Below are 6,091 nucleotides of genomic sequence, written 5' to 3' on the forward strand. Positions count from 1 at the left end.
GGACTGGCACTGGGTTTGCCAAGGTCCCAGAGGGCAGCAGCCTGGAGTTCTCCATCAACAATATCCCCTACTCCATGGAGTACGACCTCCTCATCCGCTATGAGCCACAGGTTAGTGCCTAGTCACACACATACTAGGCTTGGGCGGTATTCAGATGTTCATATATTCATACCGTCCTTCTCTCATACCGGGATTTACGCTGTTACCAGCATAGTACACACGGGGGCGGAAAAACGCAAGAAAAGCCCTTGGGSCTCTATTACCAGAATGCTAACAAAATTTGCACAAAACGAATAGCGAAGTCACGTATATGCAAAATGCTAACGAGTGAAAACGAACATAAATTAATTGCAAAGACAGGCGAATCCAGCTCATAAAGTTATACAAGCATAGCTAGTAGTAGTGTGGACATTTACAAACGAAAGTGAACGAGAGAAATTGCAAATGAAAAAAGTTGTGATGCATGCTTTTCGGAAGGAAGAAAATTCCCCGTCTTAGGTCAGTTAGGATCATCACTTTATTTTAAGAATGTGAAATGTCAGAATAACAGTAGAGAGAATGATTTATTTCAGCTTTTATTTCATTCATGACATTCCAGTGGGTCAGAAGTTTACATACACTCAATTAGTATTTGGTAGCATTGCCTTTAAATTGTTTAACTTGGGTCAAACTTTTCAGGTAGCCTTCCACAAGCTTCCCACAATCAGTTGGGTGAATTTTGGCCCATTCCTCCTGACAGAGCTGGGGTAACTGAGTCAGGTTTGTATGCTTGATTGATTGAGGTCAGGGCTTTGTGATGGCCACTCCAATACCTTGACTTTGTTGTCCTTAAGCCATTTTGCCACAACTTTGGAAGTATGCTTGGGGTCATTGTCCATTTGGAAGACCCATTTGTGACCAAGCTTTAACTTCCTGACTGATGTCAGGATATATCCACAATATATCCACATCATTTTCCTGCCTCATGATGCCATCTATTTTGTGAAGTGCACCAGTCCCTCCTGCAGCAAAGCACCCCCACAACATGATGCTGCCACCCCCGTGCTTCATGGTTGGGATGGTGTTCTTCGGCTTGCAAGCCTCCCCCCTCCAAACATAACAAATGCAAACATAACGATGGTCATTATGGCCAAACAGTTGTACTTTTGTTTAATCAGACCAGAGGACATTTCTCCAAAAAGTACGATCTTTGTCCCCATGTGCAGTTGCAAACCGTAGTCTGGATTTTTTATGACGGTTTTGGAGCAGTGGCTTCTTCCTTGCTGAGCGGCCTTTCAGGTTATGTCGATATAGGACTCGTTTTACTGTGGATATGTCACGATTGTCATAATGATTGAACCAAGGCGCAGCGTGCGTAGAATTCCACATGTTTAATAAATAATAAACTCACCAAACAAAACAGAAGGAAAACGAAACGTGACGTTCTGGGCTGCTCACAGGCAGCTACACAAAAAACAAGATCCCACAAACAACAGGTGGGAAAAGGCTGTCTAAATATGATCCCCAATCAGAGACAACGATAGACAGCTGCCTCTGATTAGGAACCATACCAGGCCAACATAGAAAATGAAAAACTAGAATGCCCACCCTAATCACACCCTGACCTAACCAAATAGAGAATTAAAAAGGCTCTCTAAGGTCAGGGCGTGACAGGATATAGATACTTTTGTACCTGTTTCCTCCAGCATCTTAACAAGGTCCTTTGCTGTTGTTCTGGGATTGATTTGCACTTTTTGCACCAAAGTACATTCATCTCTAGGAGACAGAACGCGTCTCTTTCCTGAGCGGTTTGATGGCTGTGTGGTCCCATGGTGTTTATACTTATGTACTATTGTTTGTACAGCTGAAGGTGGTACCTTCAGGCATTTGAAAATTGCTCCCAAGGATGAACCTTGGAGGTGTGTGGAGTGTGGAGGTCTACAATTTTTTTCCGAGGTCTTCAGAGATACGGTTAGTGCCTTAGGTCACACACATACTAGGCTTTGGGCGTCGTAGTATCAGATGTTCAATATTCATACCGTCCTTCTCTCATACCCGGGATTTACGCTGTTACCAGCATAGTACACACGGGGGCGGAAAAACGCAAGAAAAGCCTCTGGCCTCTATTACCAGAATGCTAACAAAATTTGCACAAAACGAATAGCGAAGTCACGTATATGCAAAATGCATAACGAGTGAAAACGAACATAAATTAATTGCAAAGACAGGCGAATCCAGCTCAAAAGTTATACAAGCATAGCTAGTAGTATAGTGTGCATTTACAAACGAAGTGAACGAGAGAAATTGCAAATGAAAAAATTGTGATGCATGCTTTCTGGAAGGAAGAAAATCCCCGTCTTAGGTCAGTTAGGATCATCACTCTTATTTTAAGAATGTGAAAGTCAGAATAACAGTAGAAGAGAATGATTTATTTCGCTTTTATTTCATTCATGACATTCCAGTGGGTCAGAAGTTTACATACACTCAATTAGCTAATTTGGTAGCATTGCCTTTAAATTGTTTAACTTGGGTCAAACTTTTCAGGTAGCCTTCCACAAGCTTCCCACAATCAGTTGGGTGAATTTTGGCCCATTCTCCTGACAGAGCTGGGGTAACTGAAGTCAGGTTTGTATGCTTGATTGATTGAGGTCAGGGCTTTGGTGATGGCACTATCCAATACCTTGACTTTGTTGTCTTAAGCCATTTTGCCACAACTTGGAAGTATGCTTGGGGTCATTGTCCATTTGAAGCCATTTGTGACCAGCTTTAACTTCCTGACTGATGTCAGGATATATCCACAATATCCACATCATTTTCTGCCTCATAGATGCCATCTATTTGGTGAAGTGCCCCAGTTTCTGCAGCAAAGCACCCCACAAATGAGCTGCCACCCCGTGCTTCAATGGTTGGATGGTGTTCTTCCGGCTTGCAAGCCTCCCCCTCCAAACATAACAATGCAAAACATAACGATGGTCATTATGAGCCAAACAGTTGTATTTTGTTTAATCAGACCAGAGGACATTTCTCCAAAAAGTACGATTCTTGTCCCCATGTGCCAGTTGCAAACGTAGTCTGGATTTTTCATGACGGTTTTGGAGCAGTGCGTTCTTCCTTGCTGAGCGGCCTTTCAGGTTATGTCGATATAGGAACTCGTTTTACTGGTGGATATGTCACGATTGTCATAATGATTTGAACAGGCGCAGCGTGCGTAGAATTCCACATGTTTAATAAATAATAAACTCACCAAACAAAACAGAAGGAACACGAAACGTGACGTTCTGGGCTGCTCACAGGCAGCTACACAAAAAACAAGATCCCACAAACAACAGGTGGGAAAAGGCTGTCTAAATATGATCCCCAATCAGAGACACAGATAGACAGCTGCTCTGATTAGACCATACCAGGCCAACATAGAAATGAAAAACTAGAATGCCCACCTAATCACACCTGACCTAATAAATAGAGAATAAAAAGGCCTCTCTAAGTGTTAGGGCATGACAGTACCCCCCCCCCCCCAAAGCGTCGGACTCCAGCCGCAAAACCTGACTCTGTAGGGGAGGCGTCCGGGTGGGCATCTTGCCTCGGTGGCGGCTCCGGTTCGGGAGTAGACCCCGCTCCGCTTGCTGATCCTCTCGCTTCCGTGGAACCGGACCGTGGGTCGCCGGAGGAACTGGACGTAGATCGTCGCCGAAGGAACCGGACCGTAGATCGTCGCGGAGGCACTGACCGTGGATCATCGCCGGAGGCTCCGGACTGGGAACCCCCGCTGGAGACTCCGGACTGGCGACCGTCTCTGGAGGTTTCCGGACTGTGGACCGTCTCAGAAGGTTCGACCCCTGTGGACCGTCTCAGGAAGTTCCGGACTGTGGACCGTCTCAGGAGGTTCCGGGCTGTGGACCGTCTCAGGAGGTTCCGGGCTGTGGACCGTCGTTGGAGGTTCCGGACTGTGAAACATCGCCGGAAGCTCTGGACTGGGAACTGTCGCCGGAAGCTCTGGACTGGAACTGTCGCGGAAGCTCTGGACTGGGAACTGTCGCCGGAAGCTCTGGACTGGGAACGTCGCGGAAGCTCTGGACTGGGAACTGTTGCAGGAAGCTCTTGGACTGGGAACTGTCGCCGGAGCTCTGGCTGGGGCTCGTCGCAGGCAGCCTGGTGCGTGGGCGCACTGGTGTACCGGGCTGGTGACACCCACCTCAGGGGAGTGCAAGGAGCAGGCACAGGACGTACTGGACTGGCGAGGCGCACTGGAGGCTGATGCGTGAGGCCGGTACGGTGGCACCGGGCTGGTGACACGCACCTCAGGGCGAGTGCGGAGAGGAGGCACAGGACGTACTGGACTGTGGAGGCGACTGGAGGTCTAGAGCGTAGAGCTGGCACAACGGTCCTTGGACCAATGACCACCTTCGCACGGCAAGCGCGGGGAGCTGGCACAGGACGCACTGGGCTGTGAAGGCGCACTGGGGACACAGTGCGTAGAACCGGTGTAGGATGTACTGGCCTGAAGGCGTACTAGAGACCAGGAGCGCTGAGCCGGCACAACCCGTCCTGGACAGATACTCATTTTGCATGACTAGTGCGGGAAGCTGGTACAGAACGCACGCGGGCTTGGAGGCGCACTGGAGACATGGTGCGTAGAACCGGAAAACATGGCACCTGAACGGTGACCAACTCCACACGGTGAGTACAGGAAGTTGGTTCTGGTCCCATCTTGGCTCCGCAACCACCTCGTGTGCCCCCCCCCCCCCCCCAAAAAAAAAACATTTTTAAGCTGCCTCTCGGGCTTCCGTCGTGGCGCGAACCCGCGTGTCGTCGTTGTTGCTCTGCTACTTCAGTCTGCTTCCATGGCAGGCCTTCGTATCTCTCCAAGACTTCCTCCCAAGTCCAGGATATTCTCTCCTCAACCTCCTCTAATAGACAGGATGCCATCTCCTCCCGAGCACGCTGCTTGTAGTTGTGGTGGGATCTTCTGTCACGATCGTCATAATGATTGGACCAAGGCGCAGCGTGCGTAGAATTCCACGTTTAATAAATAATAAACTCACCAAACAAAACAGAAGAAAAACGAAAAGTAACGTTCTGGGCTGCTCACAGGCAGCTACACAAAAAACAAGATCCCACAAACAACAGGTGGGAAAAGGCTGCTAAATATGATCCCCAATCAGAGACAACGATAGACAGCTGCCTCTGATTGGGAACCATACCAGAGCCAACATAGAAAATGAAAAACTAGAATGCCCACCCTAATCACACCCTGACCTAACCAAATAGAGAATTAAAAAGCTCTCTAAGGTCAGGGCGTGACAGGATATAGATACTTTTTGTACCTGTTTCCTCCAGCATCTTAACAAGGTCCTTTGCTGTTGTTCTGGGATTGATTTGCACTTTTTGCACCAAATATCTATAGAATCTGGAGAGAACGCGTCTTTCCTGAGCGGTTTGATGGCTGTGTGGTCCCATGGTGTTTTATCTTATGTACTATTGTTTGTAACAGCTGAAGGTGGTACCTTCAGGCATTTGAAAATTGCTCCCAAGGATGAACCTTGGAGTGTGTGGAGTGTGGAGGTCTACAATTTTTTTCCGAGGTCTTGGCTGATTTCTTTTGATTTTCCCATGAGGTCAAGCAAAGAGGCAGTTTGTAGGTAGGCCTTGAAATACATCCACAGGTACACCTCCAATTGACTCAAATGATGTCAATTAGCCTATCAGAAGCTTCTAAAGCCATGACATAATTTTCTTGAAATTTTCAAAGCTGTTTAAAGCACAGTCAATTTAGTGTTTTTAAACGTCTGACCCACTGGAATTGTGATACAGTGAATTTTAAGTGAAATATTCTGTCTTTAAACAATTGTTGGAAAAATTACTTGTGTCATGCACAAAGTAGATGTCCAACCGACTTGCCAAAACGTAGTTTGTTAACAAGAATTTGTGGAGTGGTTGAAAATTAGTTTTAATGACTCCAACCCAAATGTATGTGAACTTCCGACTTCAACTGTACACACACACACACACACACACACACACACACACACACACACACACACACACACACACACACACACACACCACACACACACACACACACACACACAACACACACACACACACAACACCG

The 6,091-nt window shown here is 47.1% G+C and overlaps 1 protein-coding gene across 1 annotated transcript in view; it reads left to right on the plus strand.

The window, feature by feature from the left end:
- The window catches only part of lamb2 (laminin, beta 2 (laminin S)), a 60,677-nt gene that overhangs the window by 41,627 nt on the left and 12,959 nt on the right, over nt 1-6,091 (plus strand). The gene's annotated exons all lie outside the window — the stretch shown is intronic.

Source organism: Salvelinus sp. IW2-2015, linkage group LG7 (assembly GCF_002910315.2).
Source record: "Salvelinus sp. IW2-2015 linkage group LG7, ASM291031v2, whole genome shotgun sequence".
In the NCBI taxonomy this organism is placed as follows: domain Eukaryota; kingdom Metazoa; phylum Chordata; class Actinopteri; order Salmoniformes; family Salmonidae; genus Salvelinus; species Salvelinus sp. IW2-2015.